The sequence below is a fragment of the Mauremys reevesii genome, linkage group 4 (assembly GCF_016161935.1).
Source record: "Mauremys reevesii isolate NIE-2019 linkage group 4, ASM1616193v1, whole genome shotgun sequence".
Classification (NCBI taxonomy): domain Eukaryota; kingdom Metazoa; phylum Chordata; order Testudines; family Geoemydidae; genus Mauremys; species Mauremys reevesii.
In genome coordinates, this window is record NC_052626.1 from 95,212,392 (window position 1) to 95,235,479 (window position 23,088).

Genomic DNA, 23,088 nt, shown 5'->3' on the forward strand with positions numbered 1-23,088 from the left:
GAAACTAGAGCTCAGAATCTTACAGGAAAAGAAAAAAAAATTGAACAGTCTAGTAGAAAGTTCAGAACACAGACAGACAATCTTCTTTCTAATATACTAGATTCCAGGTCCTCCAAATTCCCCTGTAAGTTCAGTTGATGGAAGTGTTTCTGGATAATGACCACTTTTATAAAAGTGGTCATTCTGACAGTAACCATCTAAGAGACATGGTTGTTCAGAACTGGAAGTATCAAGTGACCCTGATGAATGAGGTCATGAGAAATTGGCAGTATCCACATCTGACATACTTACATGTGCATCTGGGGCCAGGAAGTAAGACTTAAAGTTACTAAAGTTCAATCCTAGCTGATCTTTCTGGCCACCCTAACTATAAGGAGATAAAGAATGGAAAAGCATCTCTCTACAGATTCAGAGAAACGACAGAGTGTCCATTCTTCAGGCCTGTGGGTGCCAATGCCAGGACAAGGACTTGGTAATCGTGTTGGTGGATTTACGGAAGGACCAACAATGGAATCTGATTTATACCATCAGGTCTTTACTTACTTTCTCTCACATTTGGCTTCAATGCTAGGCCAGTTGGCCTGACTGATGGTCTTGCCAAGGACAAACGTTAGAATCTTCTGCAATTGAAACACTGTCCTCTGGCTTTCATTTTTTGGTCCATCTTGGTGGCTGAGCTAATCCATGGTGGTTGCTGTAGCTCTCCATATGAATGATTGCAGTTCCTAGAGGGACCCTAAGAAGAAGGCTGACAGCTCATTAGGTTGATGTTGATCTGGAATTCCAAAGGACACCACCTGTCTTGAGCCATGTAAGGCCCATGTGTCCATCCCATCAGTCATGCAAACCTGACAAAGGTTTTCCCACACAGAGATAATACGGTGATCTCCACCAGTAAAGTAACAACTGGACATATGGAGGGATTGTCAATAGGAAGTCCATATCATAAGTTTAATAGCTGCAGTGCGGCCTTTAACAAGTGAAATTATCAAATTTAAGAAGACTTGTTAATGATGACCCAGTTTGTATCAGGGATGGACACCTGAAGTCAAAGGTGAGGTTGAACTGGCTAAGCTATTTTAATGAATGGAGTGAATCAATTCAACCAAGACCTTCACGTCTGTCTTCATTAAGAAAGAGGCAATCTAAACCATCTGTTTTAAAGCAGGAGCAAAGTTACCCTTCATCAGCCGAGGACTGCTGCAGACACTTGTGTCTATGGGAATTATCAGAAGAAGAGGCCCATTTCCATTTTTGGAGGTATGCTGAGGAAAAGCTTCAGAATAAACCTGGAGAAGCTGTCGGTGGAGGTTACTAGTGCAGAAAGCCAAACACTGGAATTTGGAGACTTTTGTTGCCAGCTGGGACCTACTGACCCATTGACATAGCTAAGGCTATGTTGCCAGGCAAGAGGAGTCTCCAGTCATCTTGCTCCCCTTGGGATTCATTTCCTGTCAGAGACCAGCTGCAAAAAGATGGAGAAGTTGGTTTAAAGACAAAAATAAATAAATAACCCAGAGATAAAGCCCTCAGACAGCTGCTGAGAAAACTTGAGAAAAAGGAAAAAATGGGGGCACCAGGCAACATCAGTATGGTTCACCAGGTGTGCCCACAGCAGATGCCAACAGGCAGATAGTATTTCCTATGTAAATTACCGTAATTGAATGTCTTGTATGACTAACTTGGAATGGGGGGAAAGAGAAGAGAGAAACCACAGCAATTTCAAGCCTGATGCAGCAGATTCCCTGGATTAGGGTTGTCAACTGTCTAATCACACAAACCCAGACACCCTTGCCCCACCCTTCCCCAAGGCCCCACCTGCATTCACTCCATCACCCCTCCCTCCATTACTTGGTCTCCCACATCCTCACTCACTTTCACCAGGCTGGGGTTGAGGTGCAGGCTCCAGCCAGGCAGCGCTTACCTTGGGCAGCTCCTGAGAAGCAGCCAGCACGTCTGGCTCCTAGGCTAAGGGGCAGCCAGGCGGCTCTGCGCACTGCACCTGCCTGCAGGCACTGCCCCCGCAACTCCCATTAGTCCCAGTGCACCGCCGGACTTTTAGCGGCCTTAAAAAAAAAAAAAAAAAAAAAAAAAATCTACCGGATTGGCCTCCGGGAGGTCAAGCCTGATTCCCAGAGAATCCCAGACAATCCAAGAGGGTTGGCAACCCTATACTTGATACAAAATTAACAGCATAGACCAGGATAAATCAGGCGCTCCCATATTATCTATCTATCTATCTCTCTCTCTCACACACACACTTAGAAAATGGGGACATCCAACCAAATTGAAAAGTAAACTTTAAAAGTGATTTATAGGACTCGTTTCTGTAGTACAACACATAATTAATCTGTGCAACTCATTGCCAAAAGATATCACTGAGGCCAAAAGCTAATTAGTAATCAAGTAGGATTAAAAACACAAAACCATGCACTTGCACATCAGGGCATACACCTACCACATATGCCTATCACTAGCTTCCTGGGAAGAATTTTCCCATGGTGGGGCAGGAGGTGTGATGTGTTAAATTAATTCTATGTAGGGAACTAACTTATTACTACTATTTAGGGCTGTCGATTAATCACAGTTAACTCACACGATTAACACAACCAAATTAGGGCTGTCAAACGATTAAAAATGTAATCGCATGATCAATCACATTGTTAATAGAGTACCATTTATTTAAATATTTTTGGATGTTTTCTACATTTTCAAATATATTGATTTCAATTACAACATAGAACAAAATGTACAGTGCTCACTTTTTTTTTATTACAAATAGTTGTACTGTAAAAAACAAAAATAGTATATTTCAATTCACCTAATACAAGTACTATAGTGCAATCTATTTATATTGAAAGTTGAACTAACAAATGTAGAATTATATACAAAAAATAACTGCATTCAAAAACAAAACAATGTAAAACTTTAGAACCTACAAATCCACTCAGTCCTACTTCAGCCAATCACTCAAATAGGTTTGGTTAAATTTGCAGGAGATAATGCTGCCCAAGTCTTGTTTACGTCATCTGAAAGTGAGAACAGGCATTCACATGGCACTATTGTAGCTGGCATCACAAGACATTTATGGGACAAACGTGCTAAAGATTCATATGTCCCTTCATGCTTCAACCATCATTCCAGAAGACACGCGTCCATGCTGATGACAGGTTCTGCTCGATAACACTCCAAAGCAGAGCGGACTGATGCATGTTCATTTTCATCATCTGAGTCAGATGTCACCAGCAGAAAGCTGATTTTCTTTTTTGGTGGTTCGGGTTCTGTAGTTTCCGCATCGGAGTGCTGCTCTTTTAAGACATCTGAAAGCTTGCTCCATTCCTCGTCCCTCTCAGATTTTGGAAGGCACTTCAGAGTCTTAAACCTTGAGTCGAGCACTGTATCTATCCTTAGAAATCTCACACTGGTACCCTCTTTGCGTTTTGTCAAATCTGCTGTGAAAGTGTTCTTAAAACGAACATGTGCTAAATCATCATCCAAGACTGCTATAACATGAAATACATGGCAGAACATGGGTAAAACAGAACAGGGGACATACAATTCTCCCCCAAGGAGTTCAGTCACAAATTTAATTAACACATTTTTTTTTTAAAGAGCATCAGCAGCATGGAAGCATGTCCTCTGGAATGGTGTACAAAGCATGAAGGGACATATGAATGTTTATTATATCTGGCACGTAAATATCTTGCAATGCTGGCCACAAAAGTGCCATGCAAACACCTGTTCTCACTTTCAGGTGACATTGTAAATAAGAAGCAGTCAGCAGTATCTCCCATAAATGTAAACAAACTTGCTTGTCTTAGCAATTGGGGAACAAGAAGTAGGACTGAGTGAATTTGTAGGCTCTAAAGTTTTAAATTGTTTTGTTTTGAGTGGTTAGGTAACAAAAAAAACAAATCTACATTTGAAAGTTACACTTTCACTAAAGAAATTACACTACAGTTCTTGTATGAGGTGAATTGAAACATACTGTTTCTTTTGTTTATCATTTTTACAGTGCAAATATTTGTCATAAAAATAATATAAAGTGAGCACGGTACACTTTGTATTCTGTGTTGTAATAGAAATCAATATATTTGAAAATGTAGAAAAACATCCAAAAATATTTAATAAATTTAATTTGGTATTCTATTGTTTAACAGTGTGATTAATCATGATTTTTTTTTAATCGCAGTTAATTTTGAGTTAATCATGTGAGTTAACTGCAATTAATTGACAGCCCTAAAATAAAATTAATTGTGATTAATTGCTGCCTGGGGCATCTCTCCTCCTCGTTCCCCGCTGGGAGCAGGGGGAAGCTGCCTGAGGCTTCTCGCCCCCAAAGAGTGGGGTCCAGCTGCCCTGGCTTCTCACCCTCATCCCCACACCTCACCAGGAGCAGGTCAGCCTTGTCATAAAGTCATAGACTTTAAGGTCAGAAGGGACCATTATGATCATCTAGTCTGACCTCCTGCACAACACAGGCCACAGAATTTCACCCACCCACTCCTGTAATAAACCCCTAACCTATGTCTGAGCTACTGAAGTCCTCAAATCATGGTTTAAAGACTTCAGGGTGCAGAGGATCCTCCAGCAAGTGACCCATGCCCCACGCTGTAGAGGAAGGTGAAAACCCCCAGGGGCTCTGCCAATCTGCCCTAGAGGAAAATTCCTTCCCGACCCCAAATATGGCGATCAGCTAAACCCTGAGCATGTGGGCAAGACTCACCAGCCAGACACCCAGGAAATAAATCTCTGTAGTAACTCAGATCCCACCCCATCTAACATCCCATCACAGACCACTGGAAATATTTGCTGCTAATAGTCAAAGATCAATTAATTGCCAAAATTAGGCTATCCCATTGTACCATCCCCTCAATAAACTTTTCAAGCTTAGTCTTGAAGCCAGATATGTCTTTTGCCCCCACTGCTTCTCTTAGAAGGCTGTTCCAGAACTTCACTCCTCTGATGGTTAGAAACCTTCATTTAATTTCAAGTCTAAACTTCCTGATGGCCAGTTTATATCCATTTGTTCTTGTGTCCAGATTGGTACTGAGCTTAAATAGTTCCTCTCTCTCCCTGGTATTTATCCCTCTGATATATTTACAGAGAGCAATAATATCTCCCCTCAGCCTTCTTTTGGTTAGGAGGAAGGATAGCTCAGTGGTTTGAGCATTGACCTGCTAAACCCAGAGTTATAAATTCAGTCCTTGAGGGGGCCACTTAGGGATCTGGGGCAAAATCAGTACTTGGTCCTGCTAGTGAAGGCAGGGGGCTGGACTTGATGACCTTTCAGGGTCCCTTCCAGTTCTATGAGATAGGTATATCTCCATATATTTTAACAAGCCACGGTCTTTGAGTCTCCTTTCATAAGACAGGTTTTCCATTCCTCAGATCATCCTAGCAGCCCTTCTCTGTACCTGTTCCAGTTTGAATTCATCCTTCTTAAACATGGGAGACCAGAACTGCATACAGTATTCCAGATGAGGTCTTACCTGTGCCTTGTATAATGGTACTAACACCTCCTTATCTCTATTGGAAATACCTCGCCTGATGCATCCCAAGACCCCATTAGCTTTTTTCACGGCCATATCACAGTCGCTGGCTCATAGTCATCCTGTCATCAACCAATACTCCGAGGTCCTTCTCCTCCTGTTTCTTCCAACTGATGCGTCCATAGCTTATAATAAAAATTCTTGTTATTAATCCCTAAATGCATGACCTTGCACTTTTCACTATTAAATTTCATCCTATTACTATTACTCCAGTTCACAAGATCATCCAGATCTTCCTGTATGATATCTTGGTCCTTCTCTGTGTTAGCAATACCTCCCAGCTTTGTGTCATCCGCGAACTTTATTAGCACACTCCCACTTTTTGTGCCAAGGTCAGTAATAAAAAGATTAAATAAGATTGGTCCCAAAACCGATCCCTGAGGAACTCCACTAGTAACCTCCCTCCAGCCTGACAGTTCACCTTTCAGTATGACACATTGTAGTCTCCCCTTTAACCAGTTCCTTATCCACCTTTCAATTTCATACTGATCCCCATCTTTTCCAATTTATAATTCCCCAGGTAGAACTGTATCAAATGCCTTACTGAAATCGAGGTAGATTAGATCCACTGCATTTCTTTTCTCTAAAAAAAATCTTACCTTCTCAAAGAAGGAGATCAGGTTGGTTTGGCATGATCTACTTTTCGTAAAACCATGTTGTATTTTGTCCCAATTACCATTGATCTCAATGTCCTTAACTACTTTCTCCTTCAAAATTTTTTCCAAGACCTTGCATACTACAGATGTCAAACTAACAGGCCTGTAGTTACCCAGATCACCTTTTTTCCCCTTTCTTAAAAATAGGAACTATGTTAACAATTCTCCAGTAATACAGTACAACCCCTGAGTTTACAAAGTCATTAAAAATTCTTGCTAATGGGCTTGCAATTTCATGTGCCAGTTCCTTTAATATTCTTGGATGAAAATTATCTGCCCCCTCCCTCCACCCCTGATTTAATCCCATTAAGCTATTCAAATCTGGCTTCTACTCGGATGTGGTAATATCTACCTCCATATCCTCATTCCCATTTGTCACCCTGCCATTATCCTTAAGTGCCTCATTAAAGACTGAGGCAAAGTATTTGTTTAGATATTGGGCCATGCCTAGATTATCCTTAACCTCCACTCCATCCTCAGTGTTTGGCAGTCCCACTTCTTCTTTGTTTTCTTCTTATTTATATGGCTATAGAACCTTTTACTATTGGTTTTAACTCCCTTTGCAAGGTCCAACTCTACATGGCTTTTGGCCTCTCTCACTTTATCCATACATATTCTGACTTCATTAAGGTAGTTTTCCTTGCTGATCCCTCCCTCTTCCACTCGTTGTAGGCTTTCTGCTTTTTCTTAATCACCTGTCTGAGATGCCGGCTCATCCAGCTTGGTCTACAACTCCTGCCTATGAATTTTTTCCCCTTTCTTGGGATGCAGGCTTCTGATAGTTTCTGCAACTTTGACTTGAAGTAATTCCAGGCCTCCTCTGCCTTTAGATCCACAAGTTCTTCAGTCCAATCCACTTCCCTAACTAGTTTCCTCAATTTTTTTTTAAAGTTAGCCCTATTGAAATAAAAAACCCTAGTCACAGATCTATTTTTGTTTATCCTTCCATTTAGTTTGAACTGAATTAGCTCACAGTCGCTCCAACCAAGCTTGTCCCCTACAATCATTTATTCTACGAGGTCTTCACCACTCACCAAAACCAAATCTAAAATGGCATCCCCTCTTGTTAGTTCAGCAGCTACTTGTTGAAGGAATCCATCAGCTATTGCATCCAGGAAAATCTGAGCCCTATTATTACTAGCACTTGTCCTCCAGTCTATATCTGGGAAGTTAAAGTCTCCCATGATCACACAATTCCCATTAGTATTTACTTCATTAAAAACATTAAAGAGGTCTCTATCCATATCCAAATCCCGGGTGGTCTATAGCACACCCCAAGCACTATCCCAGGGGAGGTTCTAGTAGCTTTCTTCCCCAGTGTGATTTTTGCCCAGCCAGACTCTGTCTTATCATAGAGCCATGACACTGAAAAGACTGCCCGGCTCCTGGCAGAGTGAGAGTGGGATGGGGGTGGCTTCTCACCCTGGCTCCCAGCTGAGGGAGGAAGGGAAGGCTCCCAGCTGGGGCGGAGTCCATTCTTGCTATGGCTACCAGCTGGGAGCCAGCCACCCAGCTCTTCAAGGGGAGGGGTTCTAGCTCCCCAGATTTCTTGTCAATTTCATGGCAAGACAGCCAACAGATATGTAAGGGACACAATGTCTACACAGACAGTCACCCTAACTAGACTGACATAAGCTTTATGCTACTTTTAGAACCACAGACAATGCTGACCTTTGTTTGGCTATTGGTGTACATAAATAGTTGATCACACACAATTTCTGTCACTGCAGAAATCAGGCACACAGCTGAGTACTTAAAAGCTAGATAATCAAACAATTTAAGTGTCACCGTTATGCTTAAGAATTATCATCTTAAAGAAGGTTAGTTACCTGAGCTGTTTCAGGCTGTTTGCAAATTCAGAAAGAAAAGCATGCACTAGTTTACATTCTGCTCACATTTGAAAGGTTTTTCTAGCCCTTTTGGCTAGAAACAAAACACAAAGCACCACCACAATTCAATACTACCTCCTCTGCCTCTCAAAGAATGCTTAAATTATGTAGAATCTGGATCTGCCAAGGGGGCTAAATAAATACCTTACAATAGCTGGATCCTCTGCACACTGGGTGTTTGACACCACTGTCCTATGGGCAGGTTATTCTATAATTGCCCTTAACAGAATGTTTGCACCTTCCTCTGAAACATTTGGTACTCCCTGATGGCACTTTTAAGACACTGGACTCGCTGGACCAATGAACTGATGTCATATGCAAGTCCTATGTTGAATATTCAGTTTACTTTAGGAACAACCAATTTAACTGTTATAGCAGCAATTAAAACAGGGAATCTATTTCACATAAAAGAAATGTTATGAGAAATAAATTAGAATAGTGTGTGTCAATATCGTTAAGTTTATTGACAAATTTCCATACTACTGTGCAGCTACTGGGGGATGCAGCTAGCTATCTCCCCACTCCACTCATACAGCGTGTAACACTGCATACTGCAATGCTTAGTGAAGAATCAAGTAACATACATCTGAATTTCCTCAATTACATGAGATTTAAAATCATGCCATGGAAGTTACTTGAACAGTGGTTTGTTAATTTTTTTTTTTTAAATAAAAACAAAATTCCTAAATGGAAATGTAACAGACACTTCAATTTGTGACACACAGAATCTGAAACCAGAAAACTTCTGTTTGTTTTTACATTCAGTTGTTGAAGGTCTGGCATAATCCACAAAAGCCACACTATGCTGGGTAAAGGCTGAAATTGGCCTTAACTACCCCTATTTTTCATTTCAGTGGGAAGTAAGATTACCTACTGTCCTGAGGCTTTTTAATAAGAGTGCCATTTAGGAACACTAGGTGCAAAACTATCTGCTACAGAGACTAAGTGATTTTCTGGGGTTCTGAATTAAAACCAAGATCTGAAGATAAGTGTTTTTAAAGAATACACACCATAAGTAACAGTGACAATGTAGACAACTTTTTAATTTAATTCATTCAAGTCTGTAACAGTCTGTTGTGTAAATCTACATTTAGGGACTGTTTTAAATTGTAGACTTGGCAGCAATGCATTCTGGGAAAAGAAGCAGGAGGAAAAAAGCAATTCCTGTTCCCCAGTGAAAGACGGAGGAGGGAGGGATCAAGACTTGCAGTGGTTCTTCTTCTGAGAGTTCATGGAAAATGGCCAGGCTGTGCTAGAGAGCCTGAAAAGTAATAGGCGTTGGATATCTACTAAAGGGAGGAGATGAGAGAAGTTGCAGAAGTGGGTGAATGAAGTTACCCAGGGCATTGTAATAGAGCATGCAGAGCCCCTGGAGGTGAGCTTCCCCTTTCTTTAGGGGCCCAGGCTTATGGTTTCTGAGACAGAAAGAGAAAAGAAAAAGAAGGAAGATATTCCTCTTCACCCAATCGCCACTGTGGTCAGATGGGAGGTGGTCATAACCCTGGCAGAGAGATTAGAACCAGACAAAAGAGACTGGTGGTGTCCAGTTTGAACCCTATAACCGAGGGAAGAAAATATGTGGGGAATCCCAGTATAAAGGAGAATATATCACACAAACCTTAGGGAAAGTACTGTGGCCTGGAGAGAGCAAGGAATGCCAGACACTGGTTAGAGCCAATGTTTACTTTGGACTTTTTGTTAGACTCGTTTCCTCCAGAAAGGGTGTAGTTTTCCTAAAACAGAGAGCCAAACTACATAATCACCTTAGCACCTAAAAGCAAAGGGACTGGGCACATTCAGTCCCAAGAAAAAACTGGTGGGGGAGGAGGGGGACTGCTAGTCTTAAAATGTGTTAAAGTCTGTTACAGAAAGGGTGGTGATCAATTGTTCTCCATGTCCAGTAAAGGTAGGACAAAAATTAATGTGTTTTATCTTTAGCAAGGAAGATTTAGGTTGGATATTAGGAAAAACTTTCTAACTGCAAAGGTAGTTTATCTCTAGAATAGGCTTCCAAAAGAAGTTGTGGAATCTCTATTAGTGGAGGTTTTTAAGAACAGGTTAGACCAGGGGTCTCAAACTCAAATGACCACGAGGGCCACATGAGGACTAGTACATTGGCCCGAGGGCCACATCACTGACACCTCCCCCTCACCGCCCTTGGCCCTGCCCCCATTCCACCCCTTCCCCGAAATCCCCACCCCAACTCCATCCCCTCCCTGCCCATAGGGGGTGTAGGAGGGGTGTGGCAGGGGTTCGGGGCAGGGAGTTGGGGTGTGGGGTGCAGAAGGGATGAGGGGTGCAGCAGGGGGTTCAGGGCATTGGTTTGGGATGTGGGGTGCGAGGTGCAGGAGGTGTGAAGGGTGCAGCAGGGGTCAGGGCAGGGGATCGGGGTACAGGAGGGGTGCGGCAGGCAGCTCAGGGAAGGGGGTTGGGTGCAGGAGGGGTGCAGCAGGGGGCTCAGGGAAGGGGGTCAGGGTGCAGGGTACGGCAGGGGGTCAAGGTGCGGCAGGGGGCTCAGGGCAGTGGGTTAGGGTGCAGGAGGGGTGTGGCAGGAGGTCGGGGGTTTGACTGCAGGAGGGGTTTGGGGGGCTGGCTCTGGCCCGCTGTGCACAGGGGGCATGGCAGGCTCCCTGCCTGCCTGCCCATCTTGCCCCCGCACCACTCCAGGAAGTGGCTGGAACGTGGGGGAGCAGGGGCACGGGGTGTGTGTGTTGCTGTTGCTTCAGGCACCACCCCCAGCACCTCCCATTGGCTAGGAACAGGGAACCGTGGCCAATGGGAGCTGCTGGAGGCGATGCCTGAAGCAACAGCAACAGCAACACACACACACATCCCTCTTCTCCTGCAGGTTCCATCTGCTTCCCGGAGCGGCGCGGGGGCAGGGCAGGCAGGCAGGGAGGGAGCCTGCCCTGCCCCCGGTTCACGTTGGGCCGGAGCTGCTCTAGGTAAACACTGGAGGAGGGCGGGGGGGGGGGGGCTGCAAGGACCTCGCGGGCTGCGTGTTTGTGATCCCTGGGTTAGACAAACATCTGTCAGAGGTGGTCTAGGCTGAGTTGGCCCTGCCTTAGTGCAGGGGGCTGGACTTGATATCTTATAGTCCCTTCCATCCTTACATTTCTATGATTCTATGAATATGGCAGGGATGACCTTCAAATTTCTCCCTTATAGAGCCGATTCAAGAGAGATCCAAGCATAAATCTGAAACATTTTTCTCCTCCTGTCTTAGAACTAACTTAAACAGCAGAAAAGACTTAATCAGAAATGTCTTCCAGAGAGTGTACCTATAGTCTTTTGAAAATAGTAAAATGGTCAATTTATTGCAATTCACAAAGTGAAGCTTTTCATTTATGGAAGAAACAGATGCACTTTAAGGTCAGCCATTTGCAACATAAAAAGAAAACTCCAGTCTCTGCACACTTTTAATCCATTACAAAGAATTCCTTTTTCATATATGACAGGGCACACAGGCCCCTCACTGGCCAGGGGGATTAATGAGGGCCTGTGGACCCAATCGCCCCACCTCAGTACACTTGTAGCAAACGTCAGGTGTAAAGAGGGTAGCTAAAAGAGACCCAGTTCATTTGGGGACTGCTACTTTGTTCTACATTATGATAAATGATCTCCCAGAAAGTGTGCAGATGGGATCAGGTATTTCCCTTTTCACTGACAACTGTGCTATATAGACTAAGCATAAAAGACAATAAGCAATATTCTGTGGAAGGAAAGTTTATTTGGAAGTCTTTGATTCCAAGCCAACTCAATTTTTCCTTAAAGAGACTAATGAGAATGTCAGGGAGATGGAATAGGGGCAAGGGTGCGGGGGGAACAGAAGCCTTGCAGCATTTCTTTCAGGACACCAGGCCAGTTATTTTCAACCTTTTTTCATTTGCGGACCCCTAAAAAATTTCAAATGGAGTTGTGGACTCCTTTGGAAATTTTAGATACAGTCTGCAGACCCCCAGGGATCTGCAGACCACAGGTTAAATCACTGCACCAGACTGAGTGCTCAGTCCCATAAGTAGTTCATGTATCATTAAAAATCAGAAGTGCAGTGCCACTCACTTATGTCCTCTAAGATCTTACTGTGAAAGGTATAATTCAATGGTGGGCAACCTGTGGCCCATCAGGGTAATCCGCTGGCAGGCCGCCAGACTGTTTGTTTACATTTGCATGGCCATCCACAGCTCCCAGTGGCTGCAGTTCACCGTTCCCAGCCAGGGGAGCTGTGGGAAGCAGTGCGAGTCTGGCTGCCATTTCCCACAGCTTCAATTGGCCGGGAACAGTGAACCGCAGCCGTGGAAATGTAAACAAACAGTCTGGCAGCCCGCCAACGGATTACCCTGACACACCGCATGCGGCCCATGGATTACAGGTTGCCCTCCACTGGTGTAATTTGTCCACTCCATCTTCTCTCCTTATATTCCTCCTCAGTTCATTTCAGTACTTAGTCTTATGACAGAAATGTAACACTCAGAAAACAGAAGAGTACAGACAAAGAAAGGCTGGCTGAAACTTATGTGGACAATTATTTAAACTTAAGGTGTTCAGATAGTAGAACTTTCCTGTCTAAGAATGGACTTGGGCTCTCTGTAATTTCCCCCCTGCAAAATGTTTGTATATTAAAGCTCTTCCAAGAGGACATTATTAAATATTCATATAGATGTTTAATGAATAATCTGGCTGTTTAAAGAATCCTTAAAAGAAACTACATTTCTTCGACTCTACTGGCATCTTGTATAAAACTGGAAAAGCATTTGATCACACTTTGTGCATATTCAGTTTCTCCTGTATAGTCAATAGACTTTTCCTGTTTGTGTGGTTCTCTTTCAACACAAAGGAAAGAATCAGCTAAAATATAAAAACAGGAAAATATGATTGGATTTTTTTTTAAATTGCAGAGAGCAAGTGTAGTACTTAAAACTTCTTTTAACTCATTTTAAGTTCCCTATATCTCAAGATTACAGTGACCCCCTCTGTCCAATAGGTAGTTTAAAGACTGAAAACTCCTTCAGTTGTCTGGTCCTGAACTGACCATGTAAGATTACTTTTGAATGATAATACCAATGTTTAAATAAGCTCATAACACTAGCCTGGAACAATTACATTCAACTCTGCATTTTTATTTTTTCCAGACTGGAGCACAGACTATATTCTGCATAAATAACTAGACTTTTTTAAACAGACTCAGGGCAGAAGAAATATTTCATTAAAAAATAAAGCTAATTGTATAGCATGCATTATTAGCTGAGTCTTCTTGGACATCTGAATTCTCATGAAAGATTCAAAACATAGGTTTGAGGGGAAATACAAATGGACTCATTCTGTAGTTACCAATTTTTCAGCTGTCCATGGTACCAAGATAGTCAAACAACTGCAGACAAAGGCACAAGTCATGTAGGTAGTCCCTTCTTAACACACACACAGTTCTAAGATTAAAGCCAACTTGCATTAAAAAAAAAAATCAAAAAAAAATCTAGTGCTCAATTACTGCATGGTATTTCTTTGAGTCTTAGCAAATTGATAATCTATAATATGGTAATTCACTGAAACTGCAAAAAAGCATGAGCCGCAAGATAATACCTCCAAATTGGCTTTCTATATAGAATCCTGTAACCAGAACACTGAAAACATTTAAAATACATAGATTACATTAGCCGTTTTTCCCTAAATTTCATTTTAAAAAATCATTGCTGAAGACTGTATTCTTTGAAATCTGTCATGTATCTGAAATCTAAAAACCTCAATGACAGGATTGTTACAAAATGGCTTGGAGGATATGATACCAATGCAAACTGTTCAGAAACTGTGAAACTACCATTCTTTAACATGACAAGTGTTAGAAATACTCCTCCACAATGATACTGTAACTACTTTAATGGGAATTATATTTCAACAGTAGCCATACCAGAAGTGTACCATTAAATATTTACCTTAAGAGTAAGCTTTCAGACAACAGTACTTCCTTCACATAAGCTGCTATTCAAAAGCCCCATATCAATGGAAAGCTTGCTAATTTAATGACAGGCAAGGAAATAGTTGCCATAAGCAATGACATGTTATGAAAAATAAATTTGTATTTTATCACTGTTTATACTTGTCTGTGTAGTCTTCTTTAGAAAGTTAATAAGAAATGTAGACTGACTGGGCCATTTAAAATGGATTATGCCATTTACTGCTTTAACTCCTGTGAATGATATTTTTTGCTCTAAAAGAAGCCTATTGGCATCCTTCCTACTAGAAATTCCTCCGCTCCCCACCCCCCACCCCCCAAACTACAGTGTGGCATCAGCCCAGGTACACAAGCTGTTCTGACTGAGTCAGCTGCTGGTGTTAACCTCTGACATCAGAGTCCTGTGGCACCTAACAGACTAACAGACGTATTGGCTCTTTGTCGCTTTGTACAGATCCAGACTAAGACGGCTACCCCTCTGATATCTGACATCAGAGACACTTAATACCAAGCTCTCCAAACAGCAGGAACTCAAAAGGTTACACAGAATTTGTATGCTGACTAAGAAATACCCATTGTAGTTGCAAATGAGAAAAACATGGAACATGGGCTAACAACAGATGACCTTCCTAGTACTAGGTTAGCGGTTCCTATCTTATGTTCATTTATGGCACGGAAGAGGGGGGAAATTTTATTAGATTTTTACTCTTCAGATTCCTTAGTTAAACAAAAAGAATAAGGAGTACTTGTGGCACCTTAAAGACTAACAAATTTATTGGAGCATAAGCTTTCATGGGCTAAAGCCCACTGAAAGTTTAATGTTATAATGTAGTTTGAAATTTGTTTATTAGCCACTGTCCAAATTAGTGCAAGGACAACTGGGTTAGCCATCAACTTTCTCAAAGGCCACAAATAACATCTTGTTCCAGTTTATTAAATTGATCATGAATCCATCAATCTGCTGAAACCTAGTGGTAGCTGCTTTGAGGTTTTGCATCTATTCCTAAAAATTGATTAGACAAATTGAGCTTACAATGTTGAGTGAAAAATCAGGTTTCCAAGGAGATGGAGCCTAGGCCCTGAATACGTAGCCTAACATTAAATTTATTTTCACAGATTGGTTTAAAACATCAGATAAAATACGTAGCTCCTATTGTTAGAGTTGTGCACATAATCTGATGTAAAAGGTGATGAAAATATACCCACGTGTCATTTTTATACAACAGGGTGTATTTAATGCAGAATCAGTCATTCAGAGTTGAGGGTAAAACAGTTAACTAGCCAGGGTTTCTATAAAAGAGGTTTCGTTATAGACTATATTAGATTACCTGGAAACCCAAGATATACAATTTCACCAACCTTTAAAACTATATTTTTTCAATGAAATACAGCAAAAGTTAGGATTTCAAATACATTGTTAACTTGTTTTTCCTGAATCTCACACATTTAAACAGCACTATATGAGGGTACACATTTCACCAGGAGAATCAGAACACTGCATGCACAGTTCTGCCAAGTTCATGTTTTGTGTTAAAAACTTTTTGAAATTTAGGATTTATATGCTAAATTCTTCAACCTTGCCATTAGATTTTGCATTTAACTTCCCCTGCTTTTGAGAGAGAAAAAACTAGTAAAGGGAGCAGAAGGCAGCCATATCTGCAAGTATCTAAAAATTGAGCCAGTTTAGTCATCCTTGTAGAAAGACGAGTAGAAAGTGCTCTAGGTGTATGAGTGAAAATGCCACCTTTAAAAACTTGTTTTTAAAAATATGCAACTTTCTCTTTTAGCTTGGATAGTTTCTCCTTCAATAAGGCTTATAAAAACCACCACATTTTTATGCAGACTCATAACTCAACCTGAATAGATTCATCACATTTAAAAAAAAAATTTTTTTTTTGCTTGGGGCTAAAAATCATCCCTGGAAAACTATATCCCAAAATGTTTTGATAAAGTTAAGAGGAACAGAAAGATGATAACTGTAACTCATTCTTATCTATTGTTTTTATAGTGTTCATAGTTAGTGAATGCTATAGGTCCAATTCCGAGAGCGCTCTCCTGTCAACTTAATTATTCCAGCCCCTGGAAGCAGTGGTAGCGATGTCAGTGGGAGAAGCTCTCCTGCCGACATAAACACCAATGTGGACAACACTAAGGCTACGTCTACACTACCCGCCCGCCGTGGGTAGTAGCGCGATTTTCGGGGATCGATATATACGCGTCTCATCTATCTGATATATATCCACTCCCTATCTCTTCCGATTCTCCCGATTCCACCGCCACCGGGTGCGGGCGGTGGCGCGATCGAGAGGGACATCCGGACATCTGTGAGGATCGATATAAGATAATCTTATATCGATTTTTCCCCTTAGTGTAGACCAGCCCTAAGTAGGCATAAGTTATGTCGCTCAGGGGGAGGGGTATGAATTAGCCACAAGCGACATAATTTATGTCAATTTAAGCTGTAGGGTAGCGATAGCGTCAGTCTATTCAACTCTCAAACAGATATTGGCACTTCTAAGCCAAAATCAAAAGGTACTGTTGGGGACTTTTGAGAGTTAATTTGGTATAATAGACCATAAAAAGATGGAGAGTTAGTGTATTTCCATTTTTCTTACTAAGTCTTAAAGGACAGTATTAAGATAGCAGTTCTCATTAAAGATATTCTAATGTTCATATTAGTTTTACGGACTAGATATAGTTTGTAGTCGCAAAAGCTTGAATATTATTCTTTTGGACAGTTATTATACTTTCAGGATTAGAGAGGCAAGGTGGGTGAAGCAATATCTTTTATTGGACCAACTTCTGTTGGTGAGAGACAAGCTTTCGAGCTTTCAGAAGAGTTCTGTGTAAACTCGAAAGCTTGCCTCTCTGACCAACAGAAGTTGGTCCAATAAAACAGAGGTTCTCAAACTGGGGGGCACGGAATGTATTCTGGGTGTGTGTGGTGTGTGAGAGAGAGAGAAGCTTTAGGAGAGCAGTGGCTGCTGGCCAGGCACCCAGCTCTGAAGGCAGCACCACCGCCAGTGTCAGAAATGCCATACCATGCCACCCTTAGTTCTGTGCTGCTGCTGCTGACGGTATGCTGGGCGCTTGGTCAGCAGCTGCCACTTTACACTCAGCCTTCAGAGCTGGCGGTATATGTTCTTGTGTGGTGGGAGCAGGGGGAGGCGTAAATGACCAGACACAAAGAAGAGGGCATGTTCAAATAAGCTTGAGAACCACTGCAATAAAATATAATAGGTCACTCATCTTATCTCTCTAGTATCCTGGGACCAACAGAGCTACAACAACATTGCATACAACACTGATAGTTTTAGAATTAGTGAGTTTAGGTGGCAGGGAAGAATTTAGCCTCAAGGTCTGCAAAGGAGAACTGTGTTTCAGCATTTCAGTTGGAATTCAGTCTCTTCCTATAGTGTGTCTTGTAGCTTTTATTTTGTTTTTGAAAGTTAGTTAGCTAATACTTTAGACACTACTTAGAACCTAGTACAGAAAGGATCCATCGGAGGATTTTAGGATTGATCATGACCAGTTAACTTGTTTTAAATGATGTTTAAACCCTGTTTACATTGGTGTGAAGGGGTGTCTAAAACTGTTCTTAAAAAAAAAAAAAAAGTAGTGAGGGGGAATTTTCCTAGTCTAAACAAAGCTACCGTACAAGTCTCACAATTAGCAATAACTTTCTAAACTTTGATTCTTGTTTATGCATCCTTCATCTACATGACACATTGAAAGTTAAAGGGGGGAAATACAGGGTTTTTGGAATTTGAATAATTTAGTAGAAAGTTGAGGTATTTGAAGAGATGAGTTTCTACAGCTCTCAAATGGGACTTTTATAATTGGTAAATCAAATTTTTTTAAACCAATTAAAAATAAAAGTCATTGTATTAGGAAGGCACAGTAATTGTTCTCAGTACATTGGTACATTTTATTAAAGTGTATTATATTTACTTTCTCAACCTGTGCTTCATTAAATGCCAGCATCAAGATCAACAGAAGACACCATGGATACAAATAACAGCTACCACGGAACATCCTGAGCAGCAGTACTAAATATGACAACTTTCAAACAGCTAATCAAGAGTAAAACATATTTTTATTAAAAAAAGCAAGCACTGAAATATGATCAAACAGCAAGATTTTCTGGCCTAATACTCTTTGCCCCGCTCTTTCTTCTTCTGCCTCTGCAAAATGGTGAAAGAGTCTATTCAAATACTGCTTACAGGGAGGCTGGGAGCTCTCATACTTCGGAGAGCACATGAGGGGACCAAACCACACTTTGTTCCAGCACTGGACATTTTCCACACAGAATAATTATATTTACCTCAGATTTACAAGTAAAGCAAATTATTTTAACCAATGAACTAAGATAGACTCTAAGCACTAAGAACTGATGCATAATATCTTCCACCATGTAAACTATAACCAGTGGAATCCACCTGCAGCTTCTCCTTCTGTGTATTTAATAAGCCCATTTCATCCTGTTTGAGTTCTTAGTATTTCATTAGGTTCTTATATATACACATGTATGGTTAACTGTTGTCATTTATTACACCATACAGCAGGGGGTTATTTAACAAAAACAAACCCCAAGTCGAACCAGTCAGTATGCCTTAGCCATAGCTGGAAGAGAGGGGATGCTGCTCTCCACTCAGAAGGAGGGACTCTGTCTATCCCCCCACCTCTTCCCACAGGAAGCCTTGAAAACTACATAGCCTGGGGATACACTGGACGGGGGGAGGGGTGTGTGTCAGGGTATGGGGACCTGTAATGTAGATACAGTGTGTGTGTGTGTATATATATATATATATATATACACACACACACACACACACATATACATACACACACACACTTGTAATATATATTTCTGCTGGGTGTCCACAATCACCCCCTCCTCCCATACAAATACGCCTCACCTCTCCACACACACCCAAACCCCCCAACATACACCCTCACTCCCTTCCCCAGCACCTCCACACCCCCAACATACAGCCCCACTCCCTTGCCACCACCCCTCCACACACCTCCACTCCTCCATACACACACACACAACCCCAACATGCACCCCCACTCCCTTCCCCTCGCCCCCTCCATGTACACACACTCCCCTCGCCCCCAGTCTCTCTTGGACTCCGGAAAGGAATCGCCCCCCGTCTCTCGCCCCCGCACCCTCCCTGACGGTAACCTCTTCCCCCTCTGACAGGAGTCCCCCCCCCGGCCCCCTGACCGGCCCCAGCCCCTCTTCCCCACCCCTCTCTCCTCACCGTATGGGGGGAGGGGGTCGGTGCCCCTCGGCGGCGCGGTGAGGGCTATGAGCAGCGCAAGCAGCCCCCGTCCCTGACCTACTTTCCGCCTGGCTTGCCACTGAACGTCGCACCACTAACCTACTTTCCAGCCAATGGCTTCTTCCCCCAGCCCGAGACCTAGCGCCCCTCTCCGCCAATGAGCGAGCAGCTCACAAAAGTCGTCGTCCAATGGCCTTCAAGCGGGCCTCCAGGACCCGCCCCTCAGGACTCCGACCAATCCGCGCACGCCCAAGGAGAGGGACCCAATCAGAAAGGGACTTCGCAGTTTTCCTCCCGCCCCACTGAAGTACTAACTAGGGGCTGGGGAGGGAGAGCCGGGGCGTGAGGGTTCGATGAGGGGGCGGAGTCATCAGTTGCGTAACGCTTCGGTGGCGGGGGGGACCCGGATGTGGCGCTGCTGGTGCTGCCTGGCGCGCTTTGCCCCCATCGGATTCTGCGGAGCGCTTTGGCCGGCGGGCGAGCTGGAGGGGGGCGGGAGGGTGTCTCAGAACAATTCTTCCCCTGGGTCAGTTCACCACAGCAGGTTGCCGTGTTATCACTATGACATCACCCACCCTGTCACGTCATTGCCATGACATCAGTTTGGGCCAGTACAACATCATCACCTCACCGTACATCGCCATTACAGTGTCTCCACCTTCTAGTGCAGGGTCACTACCTTACACTATTACACCATCCCTTTGTGCGGCAGCATCATCACTGCCAGTGTGACATCACCCCCCCATGCTTCTGTGTCCTCCCTTCATGCCACAGTAGCTGCTCATTGTTACTGCTTGACTTTGCTGTGTCACCACAATGGCCTTCTGTACGGTTGCCAGGCATCCGGTTTTCGACCAGAATGACTGGTCAAAAAGAGACGCTGGTGGCTCTGGTCAGCACAGCTGACGAGGCCGCTAAAAGTCCGGTTGGCCACAGCGTCCGGTTCCATGCAGCTCCTGGAAGCCTCCAGCATTTCCCTCTGGCTCCTAGGTGCAGGGGCAGCCAGGGGGGCTGCACACACTGCCCCTACCAATGGCGCAAACGCCACCCTGAGCTCCGGCTCCGCAGCTCCCATTGGCTGGGAACTGCTGCCAATGGGAGCTGTGGGGGCGGCGCCTGCGGAGGGGGAGCACATGGAGCCCCCGGCCACTCCTGTGCCTAGGAGCCAGAGAGACATGTCACTGCTTTCCAGGAGCCCCCTGAGGTAAGCACCGCCTGGAACCCACACCTTGAACCCCCTCCCGTACCGCAGCTGCTCACTGCTGCCCTGAGCCCCCTCCTGCACCCAAACTCCCTCCCAGAGCCCGCACCCCCTTATGCACCCCAATCCCTTGACCCAGCCCTGAGCCCCCTCACACACTCTGAACCCCTCGGCCCCAGCCCACAGCCCCCTTCTGCACCCCAAACCCTTCATCCTCAGTTCCACTCCAGAGCCTGCAACACCAGCCAAGAGCCCGTACCCTCTCTTGTACCCCAACCCCCTGTCCCAGCTCAGTGAAAATGAGCAAGTGAGTGAGGGTGGGGGAGAGCGAGCGATGGAGGGAGGGGTAATGGACTGAGCGGGGAGCGGAGCCTCGGAGAAGGGGTGGGATAGGGGGGCCTTGGGGAAGGAGTGAGGCAGGAGGTGGGGCAAAATTGTTCTATTTTCTGCAATCAGAAAGGTGGAAAACCTAGCCTTGTCTCATGATGCTATATCATCCCCATTGTGTCACAGCATTGCTTCCACTGCTGCATCATTGCCTTGAACCATGATGTCACTCACAGCGTCATCAAAAGGTATCCTAGAAATCCATTTGCCAGGAAATTTGCATTTTTACAGAGAATCTTTAGCTTTTACATTTGTGAAAAAATAAAAACATATACAGTGGACCCCGATTATCTGATCTAATTGGGACTGGGGCCAGATTGGATAATCAATAATTTGAATAATTAGGAGAATTGGTGGGGCACAGGCTGTCAGGTCCATGCAGTCCAGCTTCAGCTTCAGCCCTGGGCAGTGGCACTTGGGCTGTCAGCTTAAAAATTGTAAATATATTAATAAAACATTGTGTTCAACTAATACCTATATATCAAGGCATGGGAAATGAAAGTTCAGCATTTCATTTAAATCAAGGGAAAATGCAAATTTTTATGTTTTTTTTTTCATCAGAGAATTTTGGGGTTTTTATCACAGAAAACTAGGATCCCAGGTCATCATCTTGCACCACAGAACCTGCTCAGTGTTACTTCCTCAGGCTTCTACATTATCCCCTTACAATACAGCATCACTGCAGTATTACTGCCTCACACTTATCCTTATCCTGGAGTGCTTGCACAACAGTGTCCTTGCAAGATTGCCTCACAGAGTCCATACAGTGTCACAGCAGTATACCCACAGCATCACCACCTCACAGCACCCCAGCTTTGCTACCAAATGCTATAGCATTTCACAATAGCCTCCTGTAGTGCCAAAAAGTTGCTGTGTCTTAATGCAATAGTATTATTATACAGCTCTTAAAGTGTGCTAGTCACTTTACAGAACATAGTAAAGCCACTCACTGCCCCAGTTTACAGTCTAAAGTTACACATGCTAAGAAGTGAGTAGGAAGAAACATAGACATCTCAGTACTTGTACACAGAGAGGATGTCTTGCGCCACTGCATAATCACAATGTTGTTGCATTCATATACTGTACCACACCCAAACATTGCATTGTATTATCATTACACCACTTGTAACACATCCCATTGCCTCAAAATCTCCTATGTTATCCTATCACGTCATCACATCAAAATTTCATCTAATGTTTATTAGCATCACATCGCCTCAGAAGCTCACACTGCAATATTATTTTGTCACAACATTGTCATTGTTACTTCAGCCCATCATCATAGAACCAGGGCTGGTGCAACCCATTAGGCGACCTAGGCGGTCGCCTAGGGCACTAGAATTTGTGAGGCGGCATTTCGGGCCCTTCAGCAGCGACCGCAGCGGCCGGATCTTCAGCCAGCCCGGTTGTTGTCGGCATTTAGGAGGAGGGACGTGGGGCTGGAGGGCGCGGGGAGGGCCACCTGCAGCAAGTAAGGGGGGGTGTGGCACGCAGGGGAACCGCTCCCCGCCCCAGCTCACCTCTGTTCCTCCTCCTCCCCTGAGCACACCACCTCACTCCACTTCTCCCGCCTCCCAGGCTTGTGGCACCAATCAGCTGTTTGGCGCTGCAAGCCTGGGAGGGAGAGAAGCAGAGCGGGGCGGCGTGCTTGGGGAGGAGGCGGAGCAAAGGTGAGCTGGGGCAGGGAGCTGCTGCACGGCTCCCCAGGCCAGGGGGAGCTGTCACAGGGTTCAGGGAGGGGGTGGGGCACAAGGTGGAAGTTTTGCCTAGGGTGCGAAACATCCTTGCACCCGCCCTGCATAGAACATGATTTCATCTCATGGCAGCATCAAGGTCTGCTTGCTATTAAATTAATTTGGGACTTGTGAACATTGACCACAAGTGGCCTTTGCAGGATGCAGAATCTCCCTGTTCAAATCAGGAAGATCTTAAGTAGCAGCCCTCCAGCAGGTCACAGTAAATAGCATATTATGTATTTAGCAAATGAAAATACACACCATATGGGAAAAAAGAGGCGAAAATACATTGCTTGGCTGGGAAGTCTTAAAATGTTTTTGAATACATACGGGTCACGCAGCTGGAGGAATTTCTCTGGCTTCTTATGCCTGAATTTTTGCAGTTTTCGCCACTGTTTCCTTCCACCTTAAAGAAAGATTCTCCATACA

At 43.8% G+C, this 23,088-nt stretch overlaps 1 protein-coding gene across 8 annotated transcripts in view; it reads right to left on the reverse strand.

The window, feature by feature from the left end:
- Positions 1–23,088, reverse strand: part of ARNTL (aryl hydrocarbon receptor nuclear translocator like) — a 108,388-nt gene that overhangs the window by 70,477 nt on the left and 14,823 nt on the right. For 2 of the 8 annotated variants that reach the window (XM_039535234.1, XM_039535233.1), the window contains exon 1: positions 19,435–19,856. The exons of 1 other annotated variant lie outside the window; for it this stretch is intronic. The gene's annotated coding sequence lies outside the window, so the exon portion shown is untranslated. Of the gene's footprint in view, positions 1–18,635; positions 18,737–19,314; positions 19,860–23,088 lie in introns of those variants that run through there. 5 more of the 8 variants (XM_039535237.1, XM_039535239.1, XM_039535238.1 and 2 more) reach the window with 5 other exon arrangements.